This window comes from Bombina bombina, chromosome 5 (genome assembly GCF_027579735.1).
Source record: "Bombina bombina isolate aBomBom1 chromosome 5, aBomBom1.pri, whole genome shotgun sequence".
NCBI lineage: Eukaryota > Metazoa > Chordata > Amphibia > Anura > Bombinatoridae > Bombina > Bombina bombina.
This window is the reverse complement of record NC_069503.1, coordinates 1091972707-1091989313: the sequence shown is the minus strand read 5'-3', so window position 1 is coordinate 1091989313 and position 16607 is coordinate 1091972707.

Genomic DNA, 16607 nt, shown 5'->3' with positions numbered 1-16607 from the left:
GACAGAATAACTATGATTTGAATAAACCCCAGCTTTTTAAATTCAGACGATCTTGACTGGAGGTGATTTTGCACCTGTTGTCAACACTCTCAAGTTATACAGTCCCAATGTGTTATTTCAACATAGGCAGACCAGACGGTACAGATTACAGACCTATGTTTACCCTACTAAGCGAGATTGCATGTCAAGTTTAACCTGGTGAAATGCTGGTAACATATTGGATGATATAAATGGCAAATCTTGAAAGTGATATTTAGTCGAAAGTCCGGTTTGATGGAACAAATGTAAATACACTGGGACTGTATATCTTGAGAGGGCTGGTAATATACTGGATTATATAGCTGGCACAATTTGAAAGTGATAACTGGTTTCAAGTTCAACTTGATGAAATAACTATAACACGCTGGGACTGTATAACTTGAGTGTTGACAACAGGTGCAAAATCACCTCCACTCAGAATCGTCTGAATTTAAAAAGCTGGGGTTTATTCAAATCATAGTAGCTATGTCTGCAGGTGATGCTGGTCATTTCTCCCTTGGGAAGCCTTGGGGGCTGCATAATTTCTTTTTCTTTTTTTGCCAACAGATTAGCAACTTGTCTGATTTTTTTCTGTTTTTTGGTGGATGTGGGTTTGAGTGAGGAGGAGTATGTGAATGAGATGAGCCCCTCATATGATGTTATTGCTGTAATAATTTAAGTTGTTTTTTAATTAATTGTTATAGAACCCAGTGGTGGGATCCTTTTGTTTTATTTATATACAATATATATATATATATATATATATATATATATATATGTGTGTGTGTGTGTGTGTGTGTGTGTGTGTGTGTGTGTGTGTGTGTGTGTGTGTGTGTGTGTTTTAAAAAGATGCAGAATTTCATTAATTGTGTTACATAAGGTAATTCCATAATTTCTCCAGTACAAAAAGTAGAATATCAGCTTGTTATCAATATATATGGTGCATACCCATTAAATAATTATGAAGATTATGGTGCTTTAAAATAAAAGACACCTATAAAAGACTGGAATTTCAGCACTCTTTTAAATTAAATGGCCAACACATCTCAAATTTGAAGCAATGTTTTGTTTATTCATACACTGTGTCGAGTTCAAGCTCATAGAATTTACAACATCCAGATCATACTGGATTTAACTAATTTCGTGGTTACATATAAAAACATCAAAGTGCAGGTGCAAAACAACATAAAAAAATATAACAAATATATTCCTAGGACCGGTCCAAGTGAGGTGACAGGATGATTAATAACTTAAATGCTTCCTAATGTATACAAAGCTATGGTAAACCCATTACTATGCTGCAAATGAGTAAGCACAGCAATAAAAACCTCAATAGTCAAAGTCACAGACCCATTGGGGTTTTAATTAAACTGATATCTATAAGAGAGGTTAATCAATTGTTAGTAAGTAGCGTATGCAGCTTATGCAATATTTAACGCAACATATTATCGATATAAAGCATACAAGAAGGAAAACATGTTTGCAATTTCCCATATAGGTTAGTAATATATGCGGTTCGTGAAAATGTGCCCTTATAACTCAATTTGGCTAGATAAAGAGTTCAGCAAGTTAGCAATCTGTTACGTGCTGTTCAGTTGATTAAAAATCCTTCAGCCAAGATGTATTTACAGGAGGAATTTAAATTATCGGCAGTAGCAAGACCTCCAAGCAAAGTTTGAAGCCAATCTGTCACAAGTATGTAGCAGAAATTGCAGAGTCGAGTTGCAGCAGAAAAGGTAAGTCAAAACCAGAGTAGGAAAAGATAACGATGCAGGGGGATATCCCTTTAAATACGATACCCCTCTGTCAACTGCATCTATCTTTTAACGTGAAGCAATATAAGTAAAGTCAGTCATTAGTAGCAGAAATGGTATGCATTAGTTGAAAAGATAGAAGCCAAGCAAAGGTGCAGGAGGATACTTAGCTTGTATGATCATACCCCTCTGTCAGCTGCACCTGTTTGGCAACTTTACCAATCTTCGTTATTACATCCAGAAATTGCTTCGCAAACTTATCGTAGCATCTGCTATACAGACCAGGCTTGATGTTATTCAACAAGCTGCAAATAACTTCGCCTTGTTTGGGCTTTTTCCAAAAAGAGATGGCACGCTAAACTTTCTCTAGTGATGAGGGGGTGAAATGCGCGTCGGCATTGGTTGGCTGCTCTACGTGATCTGACACGCTGGTCTAATGACGAGGGGGTGAAACATGAAATATCGAAAATTGAAAACATGAAAAATCATATTTATGCAATATTCATTTTAAATAAAGTGTTTTACTGTGTATGTACTGTGAATATTTCACAGTCCAGTGTTCTTCGCAAAGGTGAATATGAATATGTTCTAAGTATTCCTAAATACATATATATATATATATTTTTATATATATATATATATATATATATATATATATATATATATATACAGTATATATATATATATATATATATATATATATATATATATACAGTATATACTGTATATATTTATATATATATATATATATATATATATAAGCTCCAAGAAAAGCAGGCACTCGTCAGAATGTTTGAAATAGGATTCTTTTTTAATCCGTGGTAGTGACGTTTCAGAGTTTAACCTCCGTCTTCAGACTTTACAAAATAAGTGTTACAAACATCCACCTTATATACAATTATTAAAACAATTACTCACCGAGCACCGTGAAAAATTCCTCGGCAGTCACCAAGCGCATTGCATGCATCACTAGAGGGCGCCGTATGTTGCCATAGTAACCCGCCGCTAGAAAGTAAACAACCATATTACATATTTAGTTGTGCAAATATGAACTTATCTAAACCCTTATACATATAAATTTAAAAACAGAATAATAGTCTACAACTAATCTGAGCAATAGGGCTATATGTAAGTCTATATTGCTAAACTATCAATAAATCAATGCAGTCTGATTCTATCTGGTAAAGATGCTTTGACCAAACCTGTCTTTAATGCTATTATCAAGATCAGACTATCATTAAACAATTAATTAGTTACTTAATTACTTAAACTATTGTAATAGGAGCACAGTAGAGAGGGGCACAGGATAACAGATAACACCATATTATATAGTATCTATCAAATTAGCTAGCATCTACCGTATTAGCTAGTAGTCATTAGAAGGCAGGAACACAATGCAAAGGAATAGCTGTCACATTACGTAAAATATACATTATGCTCTTAATTGTTACATAAAACTATGCCATTCAATTTTAGTGTTCAAGCCCTTACGTCTCTAGTTCAAACGTCCTTCTAGCCTCTCTGTGCATGAGTATTTTATTGCAATCTCCTCCTCTATGTAAGGGAGGTATGTGGTCGATTATGGTGTACCGCAAGTCTGCTACATTGTGTCCACTCTGCAGAAAATGCCTGGCAACGGGTTGGTCTGTTTCATTGTTCTTAATGGCTGTGGGTATCTCTCTCCTTTGATTTGCCATTCTAGTTCTCAGGTCGTCGCTCGTTTTACCGATGTCAAGCAAACTGCATGGGCAGTACAGTGGATAATCTATGTAATTCGTGGTGCATGTCATCCTGTGTTCATGAAAGTATTTCTTTTTATGTCTGGGGTGATGGAAGAAGCGTCCTGCTTGTAACCCATTACAGGTACATCACATACATTTGTAGCAGCCTGGTTTAACTTCTACGAGCCATGTTTTTGAACTGTAGCAGTGTACAGGATCAGCTTTCTGTAGAATATATTTTAGTGTCCTGTCCCATTTAAAGCCCACCCTAGGGGCATTCATTCCTTTGAACGGTAGTGTGTTGTCTGAGCAGAGTATTTGCCAGTTGATCTTCAGTATCCTCGAAAACTCATTCTTATCCGCTGAGTATATAGTGGTCATGGTAATTTTTTCTTTGTTCTGTCCATTCTTCTTCTCCTTATAGTTTATACTCTCTTTGACTGTAGAGGTATGTTCTCAAAGTAATTTCTTGTGATATCCCCTTTGTATAAACCGGTTCCTAATTTCTTCGGTTTGCTTGTCTGCTTGCTCTGTGTTTGTGTTATTTCGTTTTACCCTGAAGAATTGTGAATTCGGGAGGCCTTTTTAAGTGCCGGGGGATGACAACTTGAAGCATCCAATAACAAATTCCTGTCTGTTGGAGTTCTATAAAGGGTTGTGCCTAATTCATTTCCTTCTTTATATATTTTTAGGTCCAGGAATTCTATTTCTTTTCAGCTAGAACTAATTTTAAGCTTCAGGGTGGTGTGTTCAGCATTCAATTTATTGAACCATCTCTGTAGGTTTTCCTCATTGCCTCTCCAGATTACCAGCAGATCATCTATGTATCTTTTAAAATAAACGATCTCTGGTCTTTTGAAACAGTCTGTCCCATTATTCTCAAATTCTGACATAAATAGGTTAGCGTATGATGGGGCCACACTGGACCCCATCGCTGTACCCATAAGCTGTTAATAGAACTGTTGTTCAAACCAAAAGTAATTTTTTTCAGGCATGTTTCCAGTAGATCTAAGATAAACTCCATTGGTGGGCCTATGAATGGATATCTCAGTATTTTTCTTCTTATTGCTGCTAAGTCCTCTTGATGAGGGATCACTGTATATAGGCTAGTGACATCAAGTGTTACCAGCATATCATTATCCTCTATATCTAGGCCTTTTATGGACGTTATTACTTCTCCTGAATCTCTGATGTAAGTATTCATATTCTGGACAAACGGCTGTAATAAGCTGTCCACCTAAGTCGCTAGTGGTTGTAGTATTGAGTCCACAGCGGAGACAATGGGTCATCCTGGTGGTCTCTCCAAATCCTTATAGATCTTCGGCAGTGTGTAGAAGACGGGATTCTAGGGTGGTCCACTTTAAGATATAGTAGGGTCTGCTGGTCTATCCACTGATCATCCAAGACTTCATTCAGATATTTATCTATCTCTGCTTTAAATTTTGAAGTTGGATCCCTGGGGAGTTTGGAATATGTGGTGCTGTCATCTAGTTGCGCAAAAATTCCTTCTCGATAGTATAGATAGTCCAATATTACTATCGCACCACCTTTATCGGCCCTTCTTATCACTATAGTTTTATCTTCTGTGAGATTCTTCATTGATTGCCTTTTATTTTTAGTGAGATTAAACTATACATTATTAGCCTGTGGATTATTAGCCTGTGGATTTGTGGACCTGTTCAGATCCGTTTCTAGTTTTTTACAAAAAGTCTGTATGGTGGCATTGGTGCTCTTTGGATCAAAGGTACCCCTTCTTCTCAGGCCTATGACTTGTTCTTTTGTTGTGGTGCCAAAAAATGATTTAAGTCTCAGCGATTGCTGGAATTGCTTGATATCTATATGGAGATCAAATTTATCAGTGCATTTAGTGGGGACAAATGACAGGCCTCTCTGTAGGAGCAATATTTCATCCTTAGACAACATTCTTTGACTGATGTTCACCACAATCTGTTCAGTTATCTCATTTGTCTTGGGGGTCTGTTCCTTGTTCTTATATAGCCCCCTCCTCTGGTGGGGGTGTCCCCTCCTGCGTCTTTTGATCTCATAGTTATCCCACCTTCTCTCTGTATGCCTGTTGGGGTATCTTGTTCTGGTGTGATTTCTGAGTCTGTACCAGAGCCTGAGCTGTCTATTGTGGCTAAGTTCCAAGGTCTTCTGGCCCTGTATCTTCTGGGATGATATTCTCTGAGTCTCTGTCTTTCTTCTGGTTTCAATAACATTTATATACTTTCTTTTCACGGTAGTCCTCTAGTACCACCTCAAATTTTCTGTTCTTGAATGCCGTTAGTTCTTTCTGATATTGATCCAGCTGTGTTTGTATTTTACTTTCCCAGTCTTCCTCTCCATTTCGGGCTAGAATATTATTATGCTCTGTAGTATATTGCTCGATTTACGTTTTGACTTGCAGTAACAGACTTCTAACTTCTTGTATCACTAACAACATTAGGTCCAGTGCACATTTATTTAAATTGTTGCACCACCTTTCACAAAATTCTGGGTTAATCCTACCTAAGGTCGGGACGTTTTTAACCCTGAAACCCCTGGGTATAAATCTCTTCCTGTAGTATTCGGACAAATATTGTCCATGCAGTTCCAGATCCTTTTCTTTCTTTTTATGTTTAAGCAGATGTGACAGTATATGTGTGACAGGTTTGTTCACAGGGTCTCAGCCGTTTCTTATTGTGACATGAAAGGGTACAAGATATATACACTGTCCAGATGTATATAAAAAGTGAACTCTCTTAATCATTGGGTGCTTAAAAGAAGTAGTATTATCTTTCGTTAGGGTATAGCAATCTTGACTCTGTAACCGGGGTGCTGCACCAAACAACAACACAAGCTCCAAGAAAAGCAGGCACTCGCCGGAATGTTTGAAATAGGATTCTTTTTTAATCCGTGGTAGTGACGTTTCATAGTTTCACCTCCGTCTTCAGACTTAACAAAATAAGTGTTACAATCATCCACCTTATAAACAAGTAATAAAACGATTACTCACTGAGCACCGTGCAAAATTCCTCGGCAGTCACCAGGCGCATTGCATGCATCACTAGAGGGTGCTGTATGTTGCCATAGTAACCCTCCTCTAGAAAGTAAACAACCATATTACATGTTTAGTTGTGCGAATATGAACTTATCTAAACCCTTATACAAATAAGTTTAAAAACAGCCTAATAGTCTACAACTAATCTGAGCAATAGGGCTATATGTAAATCTATATTGCTAAACTAGCAATAAATCAATGCAGTTTGATTTTATCTGGTAAAGATGCATTGACCAAACCTGTATTTAATGCTATTATCAAGATCAGACTATCATTAAACAATTAATTAGTTACTTAATTACTTAAACTTTTGTACTAGGAACACAGAAGAGAGGGGCACAGGGTAGCAGATAACACCATATTATATAGTAGCTATCAAACTAGCTAGCATCTACCATATTGGCTAGTAGTTATTAAAAGACAGGAAGCTATACCCTAATGAAAGATATATATATAAATATATACATATATAGATAGCTAGATAGATATTTCTCTATATTTCTATACCTATATATAATTTTTTTTTGCCAATAGATTGGCAACTTGTCTGATTTTTTTCTGTTTTTTTGGTGGATGTGGGTTTGAGTGAGGAGAAGTATGTGAATGAGATGAGCCCCTCATATGATGTCATTGCTGTAATAATTTGAGATGTTGTTTTTGAATAAATTGTTATAGATCCTTTTGTGTTATATATTATCAGGGTGGTTAGGCTACATCCTATCTCGGGCACGGGTACATTTTTATCTGTTAATTGTCTTACTAGATAAGTGTTGCTTAAAAAAAAGGGGGAGGACAAGTTCAGGTACCCCAGCAGAATATGGAAAAATCACAAAAAATAGGGGCTGTTGTTAACCTTTCAAAATATGATTTAAGTTATGCACAGTTGACACTATTGAATAAAGGTTTAAGTTTTTCACCAGTCACCAATTTTGATTTATTTAACACAATTTTAGATGTGAATAATTTCATAGGCAAAATAGTATTAAAGAAGCAGGAAACGCGTCGGAGGCAGCATCTGTGTGCTGAGGTTGCAAGAAACAAGTTATTGTGTGCCTTTTTGAATGAAGATATGGAACACGTTTTTTTAAATATGTTTAAATAAAAAAATTTGAATTTTTATACAAACTATTTTTGGTACTGCCTGCAATGCCTTTCTTTATTTATTGGACTGTAGTATTAAAGAAACACTTCTCTAATGTTGACACAGAAAATTTTGCACATGCACCAGCATCAACCTCACTTTTTCCCTCAGTAGGCTTACAATACATAGAATTAAAAGATCTCACATACCTTATCAATCTATGTGCACAAGCCACTACACACCAACAAATTACACCAGATAATAAATTTAACTTTAAAGACAAATCGTACTTTTACCCCTTACATAGTCGTGATAGTCATATAGATATGTACCAAAGAGCCATTGAAAGGGATCTTATATCCCTTAACCAAAAAATACAAACTGAGACATATAAATTAAAAGATAATCTCCCAGAGCTGAGAGGAGAGCATTATATTCTCTCAAAAACAACAAAGACATCATCATCACTCATGTGGACAAAGGAGGAGCTGTTGTTATCCTGGATAAGGAACAATATCATAACGAAGTTATGTCACAACAAAATAATGATAATTTATATACCAAGTTATCCTATAAACCAACTTTGTCCTACAGACAGATTATGATGTCTTTGTTAGATACTGCCTTAGAAAATAACTTTATGGATAAGGAACTGGTGGATTATTTACTAGTTGAAGATCCTAGAATACCATACTTTAGGATCACACCCAAGATTCACAAAACCACTATAAATCCCCGAGGGAGGCCAATATTGGCTAGCAATGGCTCACTTTGTGAGAGATTAGGAAAATGGCTTGACCACATATTACAACCTATTGTACTAGCACTTCCAGGTTATATTAAAGACAGCTCTCATCTAATACAACAACTTACAGGGATAGCATGGAAAGAACAATATCTTTGGCTAACAATAGATGTAACAGCTTTGTACTCTAACATACCTCACAACTTGGGCCTTGAATCCTTATCCAATATGCTGTATAGACACACTGATTATGATAGTAATTTCATAACATTTATCACAACAATCACAGGATTCTTACTATCTCATAATTATTTTGTCTACAGAGGAGAATATTATCTTCAAAAGAGTGGCACGGTCATGGGGGCTAAATGTGCCCCTGCCTTTGCTAATATCTATATGGGCTGACAATATAGTTATGTATGGTAGATTCATCGATGATTTGATTATAATTTGGAAGAATGAAGGCACTTATACTATAGATAATTTTCTTTAATACATGAATGCCAATAAGTTTAACTTTACGTTTACTAGTCTTAGTAATAGGACTGAAATAGACTATTTAGATATTCATCTTAATATCAATACTGATAATCAAATAATGACCTCAATATATAGAAAACCCTTAGCTAAAAATACAATAATACATGCAAACTCTTGTCATATACCACATGTAAAGAAAGGTATACCCAAGGGTCAGTATTTGAGAATATGCAGAAATTGCTCCAATATGGCTATGTATCTGAAACAGTCAGATGAATTGACAGAAAGACTAATATCAAGAGGATATAATAGAAATAATCTGTTACAAACACAATTACAAGTATCTAAAATTAATAGGACTATGCTTTTTAGGAATACAAAGAGTTTAAGAACTAGAATACAGGATGACAATATATTATTTATTACTAAATGTAGTCTACAATATAATGATATATGTGATATTATCTCTAGAAATTTATCCATATTACATGTGGATGACAATCTCAAATCCATTACTAACTATAAAAAAATTGAAATTTATAGCAAGAAGGGCCCAAACTCTTGGAGATATTACTAAAAGAGATATGTCAGATAGAGAAATAACTTAATCAAAATCGAAGTGGCTTAATCCTACTAATGGCTTTTATAAATGTGGCCATGTACCTTGTAAAAGTTGTACATTTACTTGAAAAGATAAAACTTTTAGCTCTACCAATACAGGAAAAAGATATGATATTAGAAGCAAGATAGACTGTACTTCGCAATTTGTTATATATCTGATTACCTGTCAATGTTATCTTTTACAATATGTAGGGATTACAACTAGAACTTTGAAAGAGAGGATCAGACAGCATCTCTTATCCTTAGAAGAAAAAGAAGCTAAGACCCCCGTAGCTAAACACTTTAGACTACATGGCAAAGGAACCAAACATTTCTCATTTATTGGCATAGATAGCATACAAAAAACAGCTAGAGGGGCAATAGAACTGATCTTCTATTAAAGAGAGCAGTTTTTTGGATAATAGAATTAAACACTAAAGTCCCTTATGGTATTAACAAGAGGCTAGATGTGGATGCATTCATTCATTAATTATATATATAGCCCTAAATTAATATGGATTGTTATTTACTGTATTTTCAAATATTTTCAAGTTTTGAGATGTGGGGATATCCATCTAGTGATATGGATTTAGTTCCAATTTAATTCAGCAAAGGATTGGTATTTTCTGGTATGTTCAGAGATACTAAGATATGGGTGTACATACATGTAATTAATGCTATATAAATGTCTTTTATACACCTTCCCATCTTATTTCCATCTATATTGAGCCTTGGTATTGGACAGGTTTTATTCTAGGGATTGAACTATATACTTATATAAATCCGAAATTAGAAATCTAAAACCCTAAATTGAATAATATGGAAAAACATTAATATACCTCAAAATACCTGTAGTCTCTAATGGTCTCCTGACCTCTTTAAACATTGTTTAAATTAAATTAATCAATTAATACACACATATTAATTAATGTGTTTATTATATGGATTCATCTTCCTACCCTATTCATCTAGCTTAAATTGCTAGTCATAGTTGAATTTAGTTATAGGTATGCATATATTAGAATTAATATATCTTTAAATATTTTCTTCTTCACATTGACATTATAGTTTTTTATTTGGAATATTTTACTACGAATATATTATGTTTGTATTATTTATTAATATGTAATTTATTTCCTATATACCAGAGCTGTGTGTGAGAATATTCAGAGTGCCGTAGTGATGACAAAGAGGGAGTCAGATATATACACAGTTGCACTGGTTTTTTTTTTATATGGGCAGATGTATTTTACATGTATATCAGCTGAGCCTGAGAGATGTAGACCATTTCATTGTACCTGTAACAAACTGCACGAGTTAAATCACAGGGATTCCACCCCAGCAGTGTCTCAGTTTTATCTGCACCTCGGCAGCATCCAGAGCTCCGCCCCCAGCTACTCCCACTCTCCTGCCTCCTCATAAATATTCATATTGTAGCTGTAAACCTGGGGCAGAGCCTGGATGCTACCGAGGTGCAGATAAAACTGAGACACTGCTGGGGTGGAATCCCTGTGATTTAACTCGTGTAGTTTGTTACAGGTACAATGAAATGGTCTACATCTCTCAGGCTCAGCTGATATACATGTAAAATACATCTGCCCATATAAAAAAAACAGTGCAACTGTGTATATATCTGACTCCCTCTTTGTCATCACTACGGCACTCTGAATATTTTCACACAAAGCTCTGTAAAACATCTCAGGATCATGTTTCACAGAGCTGTGAGTGGAATATTCCCCTTGTGTCTACTGAATGCTTACCGGGAGGAGAGAGTCAGGGGGGAGTGAGATTGTGCCCAGCCCGTGTAAATAGTCAGGAAGAAACGGCTTAGAGAGGTGAGGGGATTTGTGACAGCCTTATCTATTACACAGACAGCCCCAGCATGTGGGCTGGCTGTAAAGGACACTAGATATTGAGTGTAGAAAAAGCCTTGCTCTAAAGCTAGTGGAGATTACATTTGTATTCTCATTCACTGAGAGGATTAGAAACTTTATAGTCATTTTTAGGAGAGTTAGCAGCAAAATTGCTAATACTTGTCAATTACAAACTTTATCTTCTTATCATGCTTAATTTAAATAGCCTATATTTTTTTGAGTGTATAATGGCCCTTTAACTATTGCAATATTCATATAAAGCATTATTTTCCTTCTTTTAATTCAATAATGAGATGTATATATTAACGTATATCTATTATTTGTACATTATGGTTTCTTATTTTATTTTGTATTATTTTCTTATGTGGTTTTGGAATGTTCAATATTGTTTTATTCCTAATTTCCATTTTTATTATTATTTTCATATTGTTCTTAACCTGTACATATATAGACATATATTTTGTTGTGATGTGTAATTAATATGCATATATATGAATATATAGCTGTATTTTCTGATTGGTGGATATATACTCGCCACTCCATGGTGTAAGGGGGTGTGTAAGTCTTAGTTATACCCCATTGGTTCAGCTCAGCTTAAATAGGGACTCACCTGTGGTGTTTAATCACCTCTGATGAAGCGCAGGTACGCCTGCGCGAAACATGTCAGGTGCTTTTTTTGTCTGACTATGTCCTGTATTATGGATGAATAAACACTTCTGACTATACCAGAACTTGGATCGCCTGAGCAGTGTTTGCTTTTGTTTTGTTTCTGTATAAATATATACATATATAGATAGCTAGATAGATATTTCTCTATATGTCTATACCTATATATAATATTTTTTTTGCCAATTTTTTTCTGTTTTTTTGGTGGATGTGGGTTTGAATGAGGAGGAGTATGTGAATGAGATGAGCCCCTCATATGATGTCATTGCTGTAATAATTCAAGATGTTGTTTTTGAATAAATTGCTATAGATCCTTTTGTGTTATATATTATCAGGGTGGTTAGGCTACATCCTATCCCGGGAACGGGTACATTTTTTTTTATTTTTATTAGTTTTCCAACCATAGGTATGCAAATACAAGAGATACATTTCAAAAGTATAACATTATACATTGCTTATATTTGAGTGACATTAATTAATTCTTTGGGACTGGAACCCTCCCTTGCTGGTTCTGTGATAATGTCCATGTTCAAAAAAGTTCTAAAGGCTAATTGCCAATCTTTCTCTTCTAGTCGTATGTTTAGGTCTTGATGCCATTGTGTCGTGAATAATGGTGGGGAAGGTTGTTTTGCGTTTTCCAGAGCCTTTTTGGCTCGAGATAGAGTTCCCTTAAAGGGTATCTCCGACAGGCATAATTGCTCAAAGGGGGTGGGAAGTCTCACTAAATCTTCTCTAGAGCGGTTGCTGTGAATGAAATGATTTAGCTGGGAATATTTCAGCCATGAGGTGAATGCTCCCTTCATGTGAACGCTCCCTTCAATGTGTTTGACAAGTTATCCCTTGGTTTGAGTTTGCGGTTGTCTAGTAATGAGATTATAGGTACTGAGTCAGGGAGTTCCCATGTAACTTTGGTGTTTTGCAGGGGTTCATAACCACCTGTGAGTTCCATATTTGGGGAGATTGGGGTAAGGGGTGACTGTGGTGAGGACAAAGTCGGATGTTTCTGGACTAACTGGTCCCATGATTCAAATATGTGTCTATATATAGGTGATGAGGAACAAGGAGGAGGCCTCAAATTCTTGGGGATCCAGCAAATTGAGCCTGGTTGAGGTGCTCTTAGTATCTGGGAATCTATGGACACCCAGGCTTTGGCTCCGCTCTTATTGTGCCAGTCTAGTATGTGTTGAAGTGTTACTGAGCTATAGTATGATTCTAATTGAGGGACTCCCAGTCCCCCCCCCCCTTGAGGGTCGGAATAATGTGGCTGCATTTATACGCGGTTTTTGTCTTCCCCATATGAATTAGTTGATATATCTTTGAAGCTGCTGCAGATAGGGTCTGGGGAGGGATATAGGTATTGTTTCTAATATATACAATATCTTCAGCAAGATCGACATTTTTATGGCCTGGATTCTACCCCACCACGATAGGGGTTTATCTCGCCAAGTTTGCAGGGCGTGTTGTATTTGGGTTTGTAAGGGTTTATAGTTTGCATTGAACAATTGTGGTATCTTAGGTGTTAGTTGAACTCCTAAGTACTTCAATTGGGAGCTATTTATTTTAAAGGGACATAAATCTTTTATTGTCTGAACTTCCCTTTGTGGGAGGGAGATGTTCAGGATTTCTGACATCTGCCCATTGATCGAAAAATTGGACAGTCGACTAAAATTTTCAAACTCTTTTAAGAGGGCTGGGATGGAGCGAGATGGGGATGTTAAAGTAAGTAGGACGTCGTCTGCAAACATTGATAATTTATAATGGTTGGATGCTACCGAGGTGCAGATAAAACTGAGACACTGCTGGGGTGGAATCCCTGTGATTTAACTCGTGTAGTTTGTTACAGGTACAATGAAATGGTCTACATCTCTCAGGCTCAGCTGATATACATGTAAAATACATCTGCCCATATAAAAAAAACAGTGCAACTGTGTATATATCTGACTCCCTCTTTGTCATCACTACGGCACTCTGAATATTTTCACACAAAGCTCTGTAAAACATCTCAGGATCATGTTTCACAGAGCTGTGAGTGGAATATTCCCCTTGTGTCTACTGAATGCTTACCGGGAGGAGAAAGTCAGGGGGGAGTGAGATTGTGCCCAGCCAGTGTAAATAGTCAGGAAGAAACGGCTTAGAGAGGTGAGGGGATTTGTGACAGCCTTATCTATTACACAGACAGCCCCAGCATGTGGGCTGGCTGTAAAGGACACTAGATATTGAGTGTAGAAAAAGCCTTGCTCTAAAGCTAGTGGAGATTACATTTGTATTCTCATTCACTGAGAGGATTAGAAACTTTATAATCATTTTTAGGAGAGTTAGCAGCAAAATTGCTAATACTTGTCAATTACAAACTTTATCTTCTTATCGTGCTTAATTTAAATAGCCTATATTTTTTTGAGTGTATAATGGCCCTTTAACTATTGCAATATTCATATAAAGCATTATTTTCCTTCTTTTAATTCAATAATGAGATGTATATATTAACGTATATCTATTATTTGTACATTATGGTTTCTTATTTTATTTTGTATTATTTTCTTATGTGGTTTTGGAATGTTCAATATTGTTTTATTCCTAATTTCCATTTTTATTATTATTTTCATATTGTTCTTAACCTGTACATATATAGACATATATTTTGTTGTGATGTGTAATTAATATGCATATATATGAATATATAGCTGTATTTTCTGATTGGTGGATATATACTCGCCACTCCATGGTGTAAGGGGGTGTGTAAGTCTTAGTTATACCCCATTGGTTCAGCTCAGCTTAAATAGGGACTCACCTGTGGTGTTTAATCACCTCTGATGAAGCGCAGGTACGCCTGCGCGAAACATGTCAGGTGCTTTTTTTGTCTGACTATGTCCTGTATTATGGATGAATAAACACTTCTGACTATACCAGAACTTGGATCGCCTGAGCAGTGTTTGCTTTTGTTTTGTTTCTGTATAAATATATACATATATAGATAGCTAGATAGATATTTCTCTATATGTCTATACCTATATATAATATTTTTTTTGCCAATTTTTTTCTGTTTTTTTGGTGGATGTGGGTTTGAATGAGGAGGAGTATGTGAATGAGATGAGCCCCTCATATGATGTCATTGCTGTAATAATTCAAGATGTTGTTTTTGAATAAATTGCTATAGATCCTTTTGTGTTATATATTATCAGGGTGGTTAGGCTACATCCTATCCCGGGAATGGGTACATTTTTTTTTATTTTTATTAGTTTTCCAACCATAGGTATGCAAATACAAGAGATACATTTCAAAAGTATAACATTATACATTGCTTATATTTGAGTGACATTAATTAATTCTTTGGGACTGGAACCCTCCCTTGCTGGTTCTGTGATAATGTCCATGTTCAAAAAAGTTCTAAAGGCTAATTGCCAATCTTTCTCTTCTAGTCGTATGTTTAGGTCTTGATGCCATTGTGTCGTGAATAATGGTGGGGAAGGTTGTTTTGCGTTTTCCAGAGCCTTTTTGGCTCGAGATAGAGTTCCCTTAAAGGGTATCTCCGACAGGCATAATTGCTCAAAGGGGGTGGGAAGTCTCACTAAATCTTCTCTAGAGCGGTTGCTGTGAATGAAATGATTTAGCTGGGAATATTTCAGCCATGAGGTGAATGCTCCCTTCATGTGAACGCTCCCTTCAATGTGTTTGACAAGTTATCCCTTGGTTTGAGTTTGCGGTTGTCTAGTAATGAGATTATAGGTACTGAGTCAGGGAGTTCCCATGTAACTTTGGTGTTTTGCAGGGGTTCATAACCACCTGTGAGTTCCATATTTGGGGAGATTGGGGTAAGGGGTGACTGTGGTGAGGCCAAAGTCGGATGTTTCTGGACTAACTGGTCCCATGATTCAAATATGTGTCTATATATAGGTGATGAGGAACAAGGAGGAGGCCTCAAATTCTTGGGGATCCAGCAAATTGAGCCTGGTTGAGGTGCTCTTAGTATCTGGGAATCTATGGACACCCAGGCTTTGGCTCCGCTCTTATTGTGCCAGTCTAGTATGTGTTGAAGTGTTACTGAGCTATAGTATGATTCTAATTGAGGGACTCCCAGTCCCCCCCCCCCTTGAGGGTCGGAATAATGTGGCTGCATTTATACGCGGTTTTTGTCTTCCCCATATGAATTAGTTGATATATCTTTGAAGCTGCTGCAGATAGGGTCTGGGGAGGGATATAGGTATTGTTTCTAATATATACAATATCTTCAGCAAGATCGACATTTTTATGGCCTGGATTCTACCCCACCACGATAGGGGTTTATCTCGCCAAGTTTGCAGGGCGTGTTGTATTTGGGTTTGTAAGGGTTTATAGTTTGCATTGAACAATTGTGGTATCTTAGGTGTTAGTTGAACTCCTAAGTACTTTAATTGGGAGCTATTTATTTTAAAGGGACATAAATCTTTTATTGTCTGAACTTCCCTTTGTGGGAGGGAGATGTTCAGGATTTCTGACATCTGCCCATTGATCGAAAAATTGGACAGTCGACTAAAATTTTCAAACTCTTTTAAGAGGGCTGGGATGGAGCGAGATGGGGATGTTAAAGTAAGTAGGACGTCGTCTGCAAACATTGATAATTTATAATGGTTGGGGCCTATAGGTACCCCTGA